General features: G+C 40.3%; 2 protein-coding genes across 8 annotated transcripts in view; both read left to right on the top strand.

Moving 5' to 3' along the window:
• The window catches only part of ZDHHC20 (zinc finger DHHC-type palmitoyltransferase 20), a 319,226-nt gene that overhangs the window by 29,445 nt on the left and 272,744 nt on the right, over positions 1-17,037 (top strand). For 2 of the 6 annotated variants that reach the window (XR_011092852.1, XM_068671343.1), the window contains exon 2: positions 12,047-12,142. The exons of 3 other annotated variants lie outside the window; for them this stretch is intronic. The gene's annotated coding sequence lies outside the window, so the exon portion shown is untranslated. Of the gene's footprint in view, positions 1-6,542; positions 6,619-12,046; positions 12,143-17,037 lie in introns of all 6 variants that reach the window. One more of the 6 variants, XR_011092861.1, reaches the window with a different exon arrangement.
• Positions 1-17,037, top strand: part of MICU2 (mitochondrial calcium uptake 2) — a 150,036-nt gene that overhangs the window by 29,543 nt on the left and 103,456 nt on the right. The window lies entirely within an intron of this gene.

Below are 17,037 nucleotides of genomic sequence, written 5' to 3'. Positions count from 1 at the left end.
GAGTGGCACGCATCAGTCTTGCATTTGTTGATTATCAGTCACTTTCCAAGGCGTAACTTGGAAAGGGAAGGAAATACACTTAGCTGTGCATGATTCTATGCACTTTCTTCTTCCTTTGAATTTGCCTGGATTTGATTTTCCCTTTTGCCAGTGGTATTTACAGGCAGGCTGTTGCTTGCACCATTTTGTTGAATGACAAATCTATGAAGCTGCTGCTGCTATGCTAGAGTTTGTTGCTGAATGAAATCTGAAGCTCTTTAAAAGCAGGTATGTCTTGGGATGATTATTTTGTTGCAGCTAGGTGGTCTGACCAGAAGTGGGGAAAGGAATCACAGCTCACTGAAGTGGTCCTCTCTTTAGGTCTCTTCATTGTCTGTGCTGCAGTAGTTTCTGCTGGTCAGTCTGAGAATTGCCTAGCTAAAGAGTTGCTAGCTTCAGAGTTGCATGTGGATCATGATTACCTGGCAGCACACAATGTGATAATGTATTGCCTCTGTAGTCTGTTTAAATAGAGGAGTAACAAAATAGTTGAATTTTCCATGTTTTTTCACTTAAAATCAGCCCTTGGATGCATTACTTAGCAATTCATATTATTGGTGAACAGCAGTAGTGTGAACATTCCCTTTGTTATTTCAGTTCGCTTAACATCTCCCTTTCTCTGATATGATCTTTCTTATTCCTTTCTGGTTTTATGCATGACTTCCCTCAATCCTCCTTGATTTACATTGGATTTACATTGGATTTCAGCTGTTAGGAACTTTTTTGTTGCTTGATGCACAATAAGCCTTAGCTTGTGGGGGTAGCTGGAAAAATCTCTCTCTCTCAAATTGCTTGTTCTTATTGCAGTCTGGCATGGAGTTTATTTTTTGCCAGAATTGTCTGAGTTAAAGAACCTAGCTATACTCACGTTGCTGGTATGTGTTGGGATCTGTGAAATTTCACAGATATTTGCATCTTTAGCTCATTCGTTAACCCTGAATGCTACCCACCACCTAGAGATCCTCTTCTTCTGGTGTCTCTCTTGTGCCATACAATATTTTCTGCAGTTGTATCATTTTTATTTATCATTTAGAACATTGTATTTAAGTTTTATGGGAAAATACGTATCGACGTTCACGTATCTCTCTGTTCTCATATTTTGGCATATTTAGTTCCTCAATTACTTCTACTTCTTCCACTTGTATCTTTCTAGTATTGTTTGGTCTGATTTACTGACTTTCTTTATGGCAATTACAATTGCAATTGCCATTGTTAATTTTGTGCTTCAGCAGTTCTCTCTCAACAGTGACAATGGCTCAATCAAATTAAAGTGGATAAAGTTAATAGATTCACTCCCATTGTTAGAAATCAAAGAAAAAAAAACAGAGCTTAGCATCTTCATTTAACATATTATCTTCCTTAAGTACATTTACTCTGTCACTGTTACCGTGGTTATCTTCCAGAACCTCAGCCGCTGTGAACAGATGACTCAACAAAAGTAATGTTTCAAGTACATTTTCTTGCACATATGCCATTTTCATCATATGTGTCTTTGGAGAAAATGGTATCTAAGTCTGTAGTTTTGTATCTTTGGAGTGTGAAGCCATAGCAGTTTTGCAGTTGTTAAACTATGTACATGTATGTTGCCTAGTCCTACAGTGAAGTAGAGAGGACGCTACAGCTATCCTACACAGGGAGATCTCCAGGTTACTAGTGTCTGTGAGATTGTGTTTGGTGATGCTCGAGGCATGTTGTTCTAAGCTGAAATATTCTGAAGCACAAATTGTCTAGGAGTAAGATGTTGCTGGTTCCCTTGAGCAAAAGGGTAAAAAAATAATGCAAGTTGCTTATCTATGTATGCCAAAGCAATATACATAGAGTCCATTTAAAATTCAAGTGATGCTTTGCCAAATGTCAGTTATAAAGAAATAATAGCAATATAACATCTCTTTTTCCATGTTTTATTATGCAGTTTTTATTTCTAATTGAATTTACTGCTCTGTTTCAAGGGATAGTTAGAAAGCATGTAAATATTTTTAAATACTATTTTGTTTTGTTTTCCATCTTACTGAGAAAAAAAAACACACAAACTACTTGACACCATGTGTTTCATAAGGTGCTTGTTTATACTACTGCCATTATTTTCTAGTTAACAGACTGCCGGGTATAGCTGCTTATGTATAGCTGTGTGTGTATGTATGTTGTACGCCCCTCTGATTATTATCCTCTCCTGATAGTCCAGGCGGGCAGTGACGACATTGATGACAGAAGCCTGAAGGCTATCAAAAGAGACTTTAGGGGGCTGGGACGGTTAGTGGATGGAGCAGGAGTGCAGGTAGTATTTTCGTCCATCCCTACATCGACAGGGAGGGGTACAGAGAGGACAAGGAAAGCCCACCTGTTAAACACGTGGCTCCGGGGCTGGTGCCTACGCAGAAATCTTGGGTTTTTCGACCATGGGACAGTTTACTCAACACCTGGTCTGATGGCCGTAGACGGGTCCCTATCCTTTAGGGGAAAAAGGATCCTGGGCCAGGAGCTGGCGGGGCTCATTGATAGGGCTTTAAACTAGGTAAGAAGGGGGATGGGGCTGGAGCAAGGACTGTTGGGGCTGTGCCAGGGGGAGCAATGGCAAGGCCGGAGGATAAGGTAAAGGCCCAGCTGAAGTGCATCTACACCAATGCACGCAGCATGGGTAACAAACAGGAGGAGCTGGAAGCCATCGTGCAGCGGGCAGGCTACGACTTGGTTGCCATCACGGAAACGTGGTGGGACCAGTCTCATGACTGGAGTGCTGCTATGCCTGGCTATAGGCTCTTCAGAAGGGACAGGCAGCACAGAAGGGGTGGCGGTGTGGCTCTCTATATTAGAGAGTCTTTCGATGTTGTAGAACTCGAGGCTAGGAATGACAAGATCGAGTCCCTTTGGGTTAGGATCGGCAGGGACAACAAGGCTAGTGTCCTGGTCGGGGTCTGCTATAGACCGCCGAACCAGGATGAGGAGACGGATGAGGAGTTCTACAGGCAGCTGACAGAAGTTGCGAAATCGTCAGCGCTTGTACTCGTGGGGGACTTCAACTTCCCTGACATATCCTGGAAGCACAACACAGCCCAGAGGAAGCAGTCTAGGAGGTTACTGGAGAAAGTGGAAGACAGCTTCCTGACACAGCTGATTAGTGAACCTACCAGGGGTGGTGCCCTGCTAGACCTTCTCTTCACAAACAGAGAAGGACTGGTGGAGGATGTGATTGTCGGGAACAGTCTTGGGCAGAGTGACCATGAAATGGTGGAGTTCGCTATTCTTGGCGAGGCCAGGAAGGGAACCAGTAAAACCACTGTATTGGACTTTCGGAGGGCTGACTTTGGGCTGCTCAGGACACTAGTTGGTGGAGTCCCATGGGAGGTGGTTCTGAAGGGCAGAGGGGTCCAGAAAGGCTGGGCGCTCTTTAAGAGGCAAATCCTAATGGCACAGGAGCGGTCTATTCCCATGCGCCCAAAGATGAGCCAGCGGGGAAGAAGACCAGCCTGGCTCAACAGAGAATTGTGGCTTGAGCTTAGGAGAAAAAAGAGGGTTTATAATCTTTGGAAAATTGGGCAGGCCACTAAGGAGGACTATAAGGATGTAGCGAGGCTGTGCAGGGACAAGATTAGGAAGGCCAAAGCTCATCTGGAGCTCAATCTGGCTACTGCTGTTAAAGATAACAAAAAATGCTTTTATAAATACATCAACACAAAAAGGAGGACAAAGGAGAATCTCCATCCTTTACTGGATGCAGGGGGAAACTTAGTTGCAAGAGATGAGGAAAAGGCGGAGGTGCTTAATGCCTTCTTTGCCTCAGTCTTTAGCGGCAAAACCGGTTGCTCTCTGGATACCCAGTACCCAGAACTGGTGGAAGGGGACGGGGAGCAGGATGTGGCCCTCACCATCCACGAAGAACTGGTTGGTGACCTGCTACGGCACTTGGATGTGCACAAATCGATGGGGCCGGATGGGATCCACCCAAGGGTACTGAGAGAACTGGCAGAGGAGCTGGCCAAACCACTATCCATCATTTATCAGCAGTCCTGGCTATCGGGGGAGGTCCCAGCTGACTGGCGGCTAGCAAACGTGACGCCCATCTACAAGAAGGGCCGGAGGGCAGACCCGGGGAACTACAGGCCAGTCAGTTTGACCTCAGTACCAGGGAACCTCATGGAGCAGATCCTCTTGGGAGTCATCATGCGGCACTTGAAGGGCAAGCAGGCGATCAGGCCCAGTCAGCATGGGTTTATGGAAGGCAGGTCCTGCTTGACGAACCTGATCTCCTTCTACAACAAAGTGACGCGCTGGGTGGACGAGGGAAAGGCTGTGGATGTGGTCTACCTTGACTTCAGCAAGGCTTTTGACACCGTCTCCCACAGCATTCTCCTCAAGAAACTGGCTGCTCTTGGCTTGGACTGGCGCACGCTTCGTTGGGTTAGCAACTGGCTGGATAGCCAGGCCCAAAGAGTTGTGGTAAATGGAGCCAAGTCCAGTTGGAGGCCAGTCACTAGTGGCGTCCCCCAGGGCTCGGTGCTGGGGCCGGTCCTCTTTAACATCTTCATCAATGATCTGGATGACGGCATTGAGTGCACCCTCAGTAAGTTTGCAGATGACACCAAGCTAGGTGCGTGTGTCAATCTGCTCGAGGGTAGGAAGGCTCTGCAGGAGGATCTGGATAGGCTGCACCGATGGGCTGAGGTCAACTGTATGAAGTTCAACAAGGCCAAGTGCCGGGTCCTGCACCTGGGGCGCAATAACCCCAAGCAGAACTACAGGCTGGGAGATGAGTGGTTGTAGAGCTGCCAGGCAGAGAAGGACCTGGGAGTGATGGTGGACAGTCGGCTGAATATGAGCCAGCAGTGTGCTCAGGTGGCCAAGAAGGCCAACGGCATCCTGGCTTGTATCAGAAACACTGTGACCAGCAGGGCTAGGGAGGTGATCGTCCCCCTGTACTCGGCTCTGGTGAGGCCGCACCTCGAGTACTGTGTTCAGTTTTGGGCCCCTCGCTACAAGAAGGACATCGAGGTGCTTGAGCGGGTCCAAAGAAGGGCGACGAAGCTGGTGAGGGGCCTGGAGAGCAAGTCCTATGAGGAGCGGCTGAAGGAGCTGGGCTTGTTCAGCCTAGAGAAGAGGAGGCTCAGGGGTGACCTTATTGCTCTGTATAAGTACATTAAAGGAGGCTGTAGCAAGGTGGGGGTTGGCCTGTTCTCCCATGTGCCTGGTGACAGGACAAGGGGGAATGGGCTAAAGTTACGCCAGGGGAGTTTTAGGTTAGATGTTAGGAAGAATTTCTTTACTGAAAGGGTTGTTAGGCACTGGAACGGGCTGCCCAGGGAGGTGGTGGAGTCACCATCCCTGGAAGTCTTCAAAAGACGTTTAGATGTAGAGCTTAGGGATATGGTTTAGTGGGGACTGTTAGTGTTAGGTTAGAGGTTGGACTCGATGATCTTGAGGTCTCTTCCAACCTAGAGATTCTGTGATTCTGTGATTTTCAGAGGGGTAAAATAGATTGAGGTCTAGATATCTTTTACAAGACAGAATCAATCTTTTAACTCTTCTTTGTACCTCAACTGCCCTTATCTGCGGTTTTGAGGGGCAAGGGGAGTGTTTGTGGATGTTTGGTTGTTTTTTTTTGTTGTTATTTTTTCTTTTATTGGTGGTTGGTTTTGTTTTTTTGAATGAGTTCCAGAATTCAGCTCAGGTTTTAGTGGTTTCATCAGTTCGTGTGTGAAGGCAATCTGATATCCCTTAGTCAGGATTTCTGTTGTTCAATTCCCATTGGCACAAAATCTTAAGTTTATAATTTTCAGCACTATCTATAAGAAACTCCAAATCAATATGTTAAGTGCTGGTGAGGAAGCTTTTCAGAGAGGTGAATGAATCTAAATCATAGAATCAGAATGGCATAGTGTTTGTCTGGAATGAGAATGGGGATACAAGATGGGAAAAAGTGTTGTACTGTGTGTGCTGGAGGGAAATAGATAACTTTTGCTATGACAAATGACATTGCCAAATTGCTGTTGAGGTGATGAAGTGAGTCTAGTGCAGGTTGTGAAAAGATGGTCAGAGACAGATGTTCTGGTGACTTTCTATCCTTCTCCATCTCAGAGAAGGAAGGTAAAGACGCAGCAAAATCAATAAATTATTGGTGGTAATGACAAAAGTTTCAGTCTCCAGAGATATTGGAAAACAGTCAGGACAGTGACTCTTTGATGGATGTGTCCCAACTAACTGCCTGTCCCAACTAAATAACTTCTGTATTGCAGGACATCATGTCCAATATAAACTTAAAACAAGAAATAAGTTGAAAGTTTGGGAGAGAGACAGCAAAATGTCTTTGCCTGGACTTCCCTGAAGGAAGAAGACAAACACATGAGAATATAGCTGTAAGTGAATAGATGAGAGTAGGACGTAAATGGCAGAGAGCAAGGACAATATAGAAGCAATAATTAGATAAGTGGGCAGACTATCTTCTGTACAGTTTGTAGAAAATGTCACCACCTCTCATCTTTTTTCACCATTCATCATTGCTCTCCCCACAGCCAGGCCCTGTGAGCGTTCCCAGTCCTGCTCCAGGCAAAACCGACTGCAGTCGCGCGCATCCCTGGTGATAAAACGGTAATGAACGGTGGAGAAGGAGGGAAGGGAAAGGGCCTCCTTCAGCTGGAACATCTGTTTGCAGGGTGGATGTCTGTGATCTTAATGAAAGGGCACTGTGTCAGTTTTAAAAGAGACCTGCGATATCCATAGGGCAGAGCATGGAGTCAAGAAAATAACTAGAAGTGTTGGGTCAGGTAAAAAATGGTACGCTGGCAGATTTATCATTTGTTCATGAGGCACAAAGTGGGGAGAGGGAAAGGGAATGGCAGAAAGCAGAAAACAATTCAGAAAGAGCAAAATATTTAGGAACCAGCAGGGTAGGGTCCTTTGAGACCTCAAATCTAAAACCCTTCTGTAGCAGGTAAGCACATCATGTATAATTCAAGTCACAAATTGCTCAACCTCCACTTTAACCCATTAAGGCTTGTGGCTTTTGTTTACCCAGTCTCTTAATTGGAAGATTGTTCCAGAATTTCATGTTGTTTGGGACCATCTTATTAAGCTATACTTACTTCTGGACAATGTTTTGCTCTCACATTAATGTTTTTTAAAGCTATATTCATTCTTAATAATTGATACCTTTCCACCACTACCTCAGGTTTTTATACGGAACAATTGCATCCATTTTAGCTTTCTTTTTGGTAGGCCAAGGAAGCCAAACTTCCCTAATATATTTCTCTCTCAATATATTCTTTGTTCTCCTCATCACAGTAATAGCTCAGCATCTCCTACAGCATTAGAAAGTGTGCTTTAAACCCTCAGGGATGATTTGGATTTGAAGGGAAATATCTCGTTGAGAAAGGGATGCTTACACGAATTGTGATAGAAGTATTTTCCTCAGTTGTAAACTGGCAAACAAATGCTGATAGCAGTGGTAAAGCCCATCTCTTCCTGCATACAACAGCTGCCACATTTCCATACAAACTAGCTGTCTACCCACAGAGGAGTATGCTATCTGTAGACTAGATCTTGGTGAGTTATGAGAACTTCGTAGAAGCTCCACTAACGATATATATGTGTAAAAATATATTTACATGTACGTTTAAAAAAAAATGCATGAGGTTTTTGGTTTGGTTTAATTTTTAATTCAAATCCAAACTTTCAAAAATGACAAAGCAATAATTTAAGTGCATAAGAGCTGGGTTATGGGGGGAAGTGCAGAAAATAATTGGAATTTTAATACCAAGCCAGCAAGAGAAACTATCAGGAAAGGACTCCAGACATAGGGGAAAATATAAGCACCTCAGAAAAACAGAAGCCTAGAGCAGAAGCTTGACTACATATGAGGTCAGAGGGGATGGTGAGAAATGCTGCAAGTCAAGCAAATGAAGCTATATGAAAGGTATTTCAGGCTTCTCCTGTCTGAAGACAAAGAAAAGGTCAGTGTTAGACTTCTAAAATACTGAAATTAGGTGCTCATTGGCCAAAACAAAAATGAAAATTTTAGTTTTGATCTTTAGATTGGAAAAGCACAGTAAGATGTGATGCAAAAGACCAAATGTTTCTATGTGTATTAGCACCTTTGAAATGGAAGAGAAGTTCAGATCTGGATATGTTCCTAGCAGAATGCCGTTGTCACCTGGACCGTAACTATACTAATATAGTTTTTACTGCTGGTTACCTAGATAACATCCTAAGTCATCCAATGGCAGCCTTATCTTTGAGAAATGTTGGAGCAGGGATTCAGTACTGGGGGACTAGAAAAGACTTTTGCCTGTTGTCAAAAGGCGGAGAGGAGTCAGGGACAGAGGGTGCAGTCACCTTAATGTTGACATTGAAATAAAACAAGTTTCTCAAACTTTTTTTAATGTATCTACAAGGTAATGAAGAAATGAATAATTAAGAATAAATAATGTCAAACTCACTTAATTTCTCTCTATGATAAAGCAGTAGAGCCTGCAAATAAAAAGAAAGTAGTAGTTCCCATTTATTTTAACTCGGATTAAAGGCTTTAACAAGTTGTCTTTTGTGACATTTCCGTAAGTAATGCAGATAAATGTGGTCTAGGAGAACTTTGTATACACTAAGTGCAAAAATGGATTAGCGTTGCTATTGATTAGTTGTCAATGACATGTTCTCAAAATTAAAAGATATATTGAGTAGAGTTTCTTTAGTCTGATTCTGCTTTCTGCTTTTTACCTCGTGAACTTGATGATAAAATAGAGTAACTGGAGTCATTCTGCAGATGACACAAAACAGGGAAGGGACAGTGACGGACATCAAGATCATGTTTCAAAATGATCTTCCTAAACTGGCAACATTATCTGCAAACTAAAAGGTGAAAATCAGTGTAGATGAAAAGGCATGACACTTACTCACAAGTAAATGATAGCAGTCCTGCAGAAAAGGATTTGCATTTTTTTTATTTGAAAGTACCATACTGATCAAAAGGTAATCTTTCCACTGGAATGTACTGGTAAAAAAAGTGTAGCCATTAAAATGAGCAGAGTCAACCTTATCCTTAGCTTAGCATTATCAGTCTCTCTGCTGGAACACTGGACTCCATGTGAGCAGTCCCCTTTCGAGGAAGGTTTGGATTCCTCAGAGTCTGGACAAAGTCATCGTGGGTGAGCAGAAGCGTAGGAAACATCCTCTGGAGGAAGAGTAAGCCATGTGCAGTTCTTCAGCCTGCGGAGGAGAAGACAAAGGAGGACATGGAGTTTTCTATTATATAAAAGGCTGTTGCAGGAAAAATAAAGAAATAATCTGTTTTGTCAGTGGTGACTGTGAGTAATAAGGGTTCAAACTCCACCAAGAAAGACTCAAAGGAGATGTGAGAGAAACCTTTTGAAATGGCAGGTTCATGAAGTAGTGGAACGGATTGGATGAGGAGGTTTTGATTTTCTGTTACTGCTGGTTGATCAAATTTGTATCTGTAGTTTCTCCTGCATTTGGGAGTAAGGTGGATCAGCATTAAAAATATATATATTTCCTTAACCTGTATTTTTGTAAAGGTTTCTGACTTAATGACGGCACGGAACAGCAGTATTCAAGTTGAGGGAAGATAACTTAAGCAGTTACATTTACGTACTCCCCCGCTTGAATCTACCTTTCTTGAGAAAGAAAGTAAGGAAATATTTTCAGCATAATAACAACAGAAGTTGTCCAAACTGTAGAAATCTTTCTTCTTTCAGGAATATTCTTACCCGTATTGGGTAAGATTGGATTCAGACATATATGTGATTCAAGAGACATTTAATTTTGCAATATCTTAATATCTTTTTAATGCTGTATGAGGAATTTGAAATCTAGCAGTTGGTGACCTCAGATTAGGTTTAGACAGTGTATTAGTGCTCATTAGCTTTCAGACAGAAGTCTGTCACTCACCTTTTCTGATTTCATCTTTAGAGGGATCTTTTCTATATGACTGTCAGGATGATTTTATCCTTCTAACGCTAACTTTACTTTTCCCATTTCATCAAGGGTGGCCATCTGTGTTTTTTGCTGTAATCTCTATATACAGGAAAAGCCCTGTATAGCTTAATTAAAAATTCATTGCCATTTTGTTTGACAAAAAGCTAAACAATGCATTAAACTAAATTGTCCATTACACATTTATTCAAGACAGTGTAATTACATGAAAAATAGCATTAACAGTAAGAACAAAATTTATCATAGGATAGTGCTAATGCATTTATATGCAATGCGAGTAGGTTTAATTATAGTACATTTAAGATTGGTATGCCAAAGGCAATAAACTTTACAACAACATACAAAAGTTTAATAAGCATGAAACATCATAAGAACAATGTAGACTAAACCTTTCTTGCATCCGAAAAGCTGAAATGCAAAGAAGTTTTTATTTATTGCCTCAGGTAAAAAAGTCTGTAGAAACAGATAAGTGATGACAAAGCTTTGATGTTAATAAACCCAAATGGAAGTCAAAAATCAAAGTGTGTAAACGGCTAGGTTATAAAAAGAAAGATGACAGAGTTATACCCTGTAATTAGGTGTAATTTGTGCTTTTGGCACAGCTATTTGTCCTGCATGAATGAGAGGTTGTCTTATGTTTTCTTGTCCCTGTATAATAGAATTGCAGTACTGGCACATCCCACTTTAAACCTCCCTTGATTTTTTTTTTTTTCAAGAGTATTTGAAAGCTGCATGCATATTGATTCCCTCTCATGTTAGTATTACTGTCAGTTTGCCACTCCTCGTACTTGAAAATAATCATAAGCTGAGTGTTTATAAAACACATGCAGCTAGAAACAGAGTAATAATTTTAGTAAAATATAGGCAAATCACAAAATGAGTTTCTACCACGGGTATAAATCATGGAGATACTTACATGTTATATGAGTAAATTACATCAAGACTAGAAAATTAATAATCCAATTTTAATTATTTAATGAGTTGTTCTGTTTAGCAGCTGCGTAATTGGCAGTCTCATCCATATTTTAAACTGTTGTGGAACAAATTGCTGTTAATTAAATAATTTCATTTAGTTGATTCCTGTCTTTGTTTTATGGTGTCTCTGCATGAGACATCAAATTTGCAGCGCTAAAACCTATTTTACAACCATCTTTCTGTGCCACACACTGGGAAAGTTTTAAAAGAAATAATTTCTTGTACTTTCAGTATTGTGAAGAATCTGTGAAAAAAGTCTATTGATTCAGATAAAACTGCTAATATATTAATAGCTATATATCTATACAGGTATCAGTTGTTAAACTTTCCTGTTTAGAAATAATTATTGCGTTTTTAGATATGCTAAATGGTCTGTGCCTTTATGAAACTACCCCATGGCTGGGTTCTGATCCGTGGTTTTAATCTCTGTTGTGAAGTTCACAGATGTCATTTGATGGGATGTGAAATCCCTGGGCAGAGGGGCCAACCTCTCTGTTGGCCGTATTGCATGTTTCGGGTTGTAAACCCATGATGTGCACTGCAAGGATGGACTGCTCCAGCAGTGCAAAGCCACTTGCTGAAGCTTCTTTCTCTCCTATACATGAAAATGCATGAAATAAAATTAAAAATTAGCGTACCTTTTACCTTGACCTATATATATTTTTGCTTTGTTTTCAATGTCTGCCTTTTTTTTTTTTTTTTACTTGAAATTTGAGCCTGCTGCATTCAGAATATTCTCCAATGAACACTGCAGAGTGGTTGCATTTCAGCATTCCCTGGTGGCACGAGCTGGCTCTGTGCCTCCTGGCCATAACCTTCTGTCTCCTATTAGATCCTTGCGAGGATGTGTGCTTACACTGCAGTGCTTAAATGTGCCCCTTTCTTTTCACTTGCTTTTCCAGTTCGTGGAGCCTTTTTTCATGAATTCCACCTTGGAGGACAAGCTCCCTGGTGGGGAAGAGAGCGCTCTCTTGATTCAGGCATCTCCTTTCTGTTTGGGTCAGGGGGCTGCAGTTTCCCATCTGGGGTCTGTGTTCATTCAGGAGTGAGGTATTCCTTCCTCCCAGCTGACACTGTCATATGCCTGTCTTCCCTCCAGTGTCATACCCCACTCCTGGAACTGGAGGAGGATTTGCCAAGTCTGTAGCTTCTTCTGCTGTTAGAGGAATAATCTTCTTGTTATAAAACCAGTTATGTAAGTATTTAATTTCAAAGGTCACATTTGGTAAGCTAAAGTGGTTGTCTAAAATTTCTGGAAGCCTACATGAGATATTTAAAAAAAAAAAAAAAAAAAAGGCAAATCCCCAAACTCTTATTCAAACTTCTGCCCATGCTGTCAGTACTTCAAATTAGCTTCAGAAGATTTAAGTGAAAAGCCACAGTATATGAATAAGATGCTACTGAAGTAACTTCCAGTCTTATTTTTGAGATTAGGTTGGATTCAGTAGAATTCCTAAACCCACACAGAGTGTGATGGGAGCACAGCTTTCAGCAGAAAGTCAGCAATAGTCCCATGATCTGGTAGTTTCATATGCAGCTGCCTGCAGACAGACTATAAAATATTTTCCACATCACTAAGTGATTTCTGTAGCCTTAAAATTTTAAGAAAAATTCAGACGAGCTGATACGTTGTGTATATTCAACAGGTGCCAGAGGTGCACATTCTTCTGCCTTATCTGAAGAACCAGTCTGTCTTTTAAATGCATTCTGATCAGTTTGGGGTTTATCTTTTCTGATAAATGCGATATTTTGTAAGTGACGCAGTAATGTGTATTTGTCATTTAATCTCAGAAGTCAGAAAATGCCAGAAAATCTAAGTGTGGTACATGCTGATCAGTTACTTAAAGGCTTTTTGTTTTCCTCTTTTTCTCCCACTGAGCCCTGCTTTTTAATTTGATCTGTAGCCTCTAAGCTGCATTTTCTATCTGCAGTGGAATGAAAAGATTTGACCTGTACTTCTCTGATAAGTCAAGTGGTAGATCTGTGCTCCAAATGGTTTAGCTCATTATCTTTTCTCCTGCTAACATTGTGAGTTAAGCATTCCCAGACAGACTTGTTTAAATCTGTTTCTTGGGCCCAGATATATGCTAACAATTGTCGGGATTCTTGATGTGCCAGCCCTCGTTAAGAATTAACGTGATTTTGGAGCTACTGGCACTGCTCTCTCCTAACAAGTTGACAACTCACGTTTAGTTAGCAAAATCAATTCTACATTTTCTAAAGCCTGCAGTCCACAGTCGTAAAAATGTGCTTTAGCTTAGGGTTGGAAATTCCCTCTCGGTGTTTCTGATCATTATTTGCTTTCCTCTCTCGCTTCCCCTTCTTCCCCATTTAATTTTAAATTTAAAAACTTTCCAGATCTGCCTGAGCAAAGGTTCTTGCTCGCGAGCATCCTGTGCCAGGTTCGATTTTCCCCCGAGCCATCTCCTGCACCAGCGGGCAAAGGTGGGGCTGCGATGCAGACAGGACGTGGACCTCCCTGAATCCGAGCAAAGCCCTGGCCCTCTTGTAGCAGCTCATAGTGTCGTGGTGAGGCAGGACAGAGGGGCACAGAGTCATTTAGGCTGCAAAAGACCTCTAACATCATTGAGTCTCCAGACACCATCACTCTGCAACTCTTCAGGTCAACCCCAGATGTCTGGTGAATCTGTATGACTGTTGAGGGATGGCTGATAATTTATTTGGGACTTCCATATAGTCTTCCTATGAGGAATTCCATTTGCCTTTTAATTGCCTGAATTCATTATGTTGTGGAGAAGAATCTGAAAATTCTTCTTTTGAAGTTTTCTTTCTGTTTGAGGTGAATGAGCTTCTGAGATTTCTGTCTAATTGTGATATATAAAAATAGAACTATTTTTGCTGGATTTTGAGTGGAGCCATTTCAAATTAAAACATAATCAATTTTGAATTAAGAAGGTTTTCCCTTATTTTGTTCCCATAGCTTGGTGCAGAAGTAGATAGAAGCATACCTTGCTATGACTTCTGTTAGGAAAAAAAAATAGCATGCATCTGAAGTGTTGGTATTTGACAGCTGTCAGATTTTCTAAATTTGTGTATACACAATATGACAGTAATGTACTCTGTTAAAACTGATTATTTCAAGAGTCTTATTCTGTTGAGGTACTGCTACTCACTGCGAAGGAAGAATTGGGCTCTATGTATGCAGATTGTAGCTTTGCATAGACACCTAAGTCAATGCTTAAATATATATATATATATATATATATTATATATACTGATCAATCCAGGTGTGGATTTTTTGATACTAATAGTGAGACGTTTATCCATTATTCTAATCTGCATATACTACCCTTTTTCAAATGTTTTACTGTAATTATGTTAGATTTATAGATAGGAAAATATTTCTTTCTACTTGTTCTCTGGAGTCTAAATCAGTTCTGGAGTCCTTTGTCTCTTTGTGGAGGTCTGTTGGTTTTGGGGTTTTTTTGAGTCGTTAATTTGATGGATGTCAAAGTCTTGGCTTTGTTTAAAGTGTAATAACATCTTTATTTGTGAATGTATGGGGATGTTATCATTTGGAAATGACGGAAGGCAGATTTGTGTTCTTTAAAGCACTTTTGTTCCCAATGATAATTACTTTTGTTTGAAATAGTACTTCCAGAGAGCTGCTAGGTCAGTGGCTGCTATTGTCATGGCAAGTCTGTTCCTTCTAAAGGGTGATGATGGCTGCAAATCAAACCTGCTTAGGTAATGGTGCTGAGTAGTTGAGACTACTGCAGTACTCGTCCATGTCTAAGGAATTACAGTGTTCATTGCTGAAGAAGGCTCAGCTGCTTTAGGCCTGAGAACTGAAGGTGTGTGCTCAAACAGACCAGGAAAAGCTGCAGAGGTGATTCAACAGTAACTTATTTTTTCCACTTCTGATAGCTGTGGATTTGATAAGGAAAATTTAATGTCTACTAGTTACATTCAAATTTTTATTACAATAGTTGTCTTTTTTCAGTTGTTTTTTTTCTACGATGGTATTAACATAGCACATGCTAGGTGTGCATTTGCATTAGATCAAGTAGTAGAAAAAGTGCAGTAAAAGTGTATTTGAGTAAGGATACATTTGATCCTTTTAAAGTTTTAGATATGGAATTGTATAGTTGAGATATAGTTGAGTTTTTCGTAAGTGATTTCAAAAAAATCACAATACATGTTTTGGGGCAGAAAAGAAGAAAAGCATTTTTGAAACAATTAGGCAAAGGTAAAGGAGAATTTGGGGTGATGTGAAGTGTCCTTCCAAATAACATAGCTGTTTTTTAATGTTTCCGTGAAATTAAAGATTTGAAATGAAGTTATGCAAAAACAAAATGTGATTCGTTTCAGAACATTTCTATACAAAAAATTTTCAGTACGAAGCAAAACCAATAAACTTCAATATATATTTATATTTCCTCTATAAGTGTGTAGTCATTCTTCCATACCTGAACCAGCTGAGGAAAAAAAGGCAAGAAACTAGCGTTTCAACATTGTCCCAGTAATGTCTGACATGGAGGAGACACCTACATAATTCAGGCTAGGTTGGTATAGTTGTTTCACCTGCTCAACCTCTGGCTTTCCTGTTAAGAATGTTAACTGAATGGCTAGGTTTTCTTTGTTTAAATAAAAATGACTCTTTAAGATAAAAAAAAAAAAAGATACATATCCTATCCTGGTTTTAAAAGCAGAATCTTTTGTATGAAAATTGTACCACGCTTTATTCAGTAGAGTATAATTTGGCTTTCTTGTGCTTTGATGTCAGTGTTTGCTGTTTCCAGACTGTGACCCTGAATACAGTAAAAACTTACTGATAATAATCCTTTCAGAGACTTCTTGTTTGTTTTGGTTTTGAGAGATTTTTTTCATCGTTCCAGAGAGCAAGCATCTCTATTCATCTCTGTCATTGCACCTATGCCTGTAGTTCAGTGATTTATAATCTCCCAGGTCTTTGGATAGAAGACTAGTAAGTTCTCATAAGGTTTTTGCATCTGAGTTATGATATTTAGGTCTTTTCTAAATCAGCTTTCAGAATTAGCATTTCACTCAATTCCTTAAGTTTGCCGGTATTAAGTCAGCCATAAGTATTTTATTCTGCTTTTTAAAACAGCCACAAATTTTGTCCCTTTTAATGGAGTGAGAACAGAGTTATATAATTGCTGTTGGTTTTAGCTCAAATTTCTGGAGTGCACCACAAAAAATCCTCGCCTTTCTGTGGCCATTGACAACCTCGAGGAAAACGTAACGACCTTGATGATTTCTGACAAACAAATGAGGGTTACTTACGGCAAGCCAGCACTGCTGAATTAGAAGCTATATTCCAAGCCTGCTTGTAAGTCTTCACAAATCCTATCACAATGGAAGCCATGGAGTAACAAAAATATTGTGAAACAAATGCCTCCTGGGTGGCTAATTATTGGCATTCTTTCCTTTTTACTCAAAGGGAAGCTCTGTATCTTCCCTGTAAAATGCTGTCTGACTTGAGAGCAAGAATGCTCAGGGGTGGGGAGCTGGAATCTCTTCTGTGGTTTATTTGTGAGGTATTTCTTATTTATGCTTTTATTTTATCCAAAAAAAAAAAAAGTTCTTATAAGGAAGTGCATTAAATCCTTACTGTCACAAAAGACCGTTAATACCTTGGCTTTCCCTATTAAAATATCATGTAAACAATTATTGCATTATTTGTGCTGGTTCGTGGATGTTGTTCCAGTTTGAAATAAATGTTGAAATCAGAGGAACAGTTAATACACAATCTTAATTTAACATATTTTGTTTAGATGAACTAATGGAGTGAGAGGGTTTCTTCATTTATTATACTTTCTTTTTAAGTGAATGCCAATGCTTTTCTGGTGATTTGAAGGACGAATTTATTATATTATTGTTTATTGTGCACTGTAAAGGTTGCAATTATTTCCTGCGGCTGGGCATTCCTGTATTAGCTTGATTATTGGATGTCTCAAATGCCATAAAATTAATTACAAAGTGACAATGGTGTAATTGCATACTAATTTTCATGGAAAGTGGCAGTTTCAAAGAAGGAAAGAAGTAAAGGCCAGTCTAGCCACCTCCAGGCCAACAGAGGAAGGCATCATGTTATAGAGGCTTTTT

This window comes from Anas acuta, chromosome 1 (assembly GCF_963932015.1).
Source record: "Anas acuta chromosome 1, bAnaAcu1.1, whole genome shotgun sequence".
NCBI classification, from domain to species: Eukaryota; Metazoa; Chordata; class Aves; order Anseriformes; family Anatidae; genus Anas; species Anas acuta.
This window is presented reverse-complemented; position numbering and strand designations above follow the sequence as displayed.